Below are 888 nucleotides of genomic sequence, written 5' to 3'. Positions count from 1 at the left end.
GCCCGGCCCGCCCGCAGGCGCCCTTCCCGGCCTCCCCATCCCGCCGCGCCGTGGAGAAGATAAACTCCAAGTTGGCCGCGGGGCTGCGCGCTTTCCTTTCCCGCCCCGACGCAGCGCGGAGCAGCCGGGGGTGTCCCTGCGCCCCCGAAGCTCTCCTCCACCCCTTCCCAGGAGCGGGTGACCGGCCCTGGGGGCGCAGGGTCTCCCCGGCCTCCAGCCACTCGGGGCTGCTGGGGGCCGGGCTGCTGGGGGGCGGGCTGCTGGGGGGCCGGGCTGCTGGGGGGCTGGCTGCTGGGGGACTGGCCCCCGGCAGACGTGGGAATCTGTGTGACAGGGCTGTCCCTAGGCCACCCGGCCAGAGGTCAGCCTGCCCACTGCCGTCCATGCCCACAGCTGGAAGCACCCTTCCCAGCCTTCCTCTCCTTCTGGCGGTGACACTCTGGGCCTCAGTTCCTCATCTTCACTTAAAAGGTGGGGATGGTGGTACAGTCATTGGGGAAGGGGGGACCAGAGCAAACGCCTAGTGGAGGGGTGGGGGAGCCCCAGGAATGCTTGTTCCAGGGCTGGGGTCTGGGCCCCACCCCGCGGTCCAGACACCTTTCTGTTTAAAGCCACTTTGGCCCAGAAGACCCTTCCTGGGACACAACTGGAGCTAAGCAGCGTCACACCACACTCTGCCATCCCTTCCTTCCCGGGGAGTACTGAGCTCCGGCCTTGAGTCCCTTCCTTCCCCAGGAGTACTGAGCTCCAGCCTTGTGTCCCTTCCTTCCCCAGGAGTACTGAGCTCCAGCCTTGTGTCCCTTCCTTCTCGGGGAGTACTGAGCTCCGGCCTTGTGTCCCTTCCTTCCCGGGGAGTACTGAGCTCCGGCCTTGTGTCCCTTCCTTCCC

Source organism: Dipodomys ordii, unplaced genomic scaffold, assembly GCF_000151885.1.
Source record: "Dipodomys ordii isolate 6190 unplaced genomic scaffold, Dord_2.0 Scaffold2, whole genome shotgun sequence".
Taxonomy (NCBI): Eukaryota; Metazoa; Chordata; class Mammalia; order Rodentia; family Heteromyidae; genus Dipodomys; species Dipodomys ordii.
The sequence above is the reverse complement of the archived record's forward strand: the minus strand, read 5'-3'. Positions refer to the sequence as shown.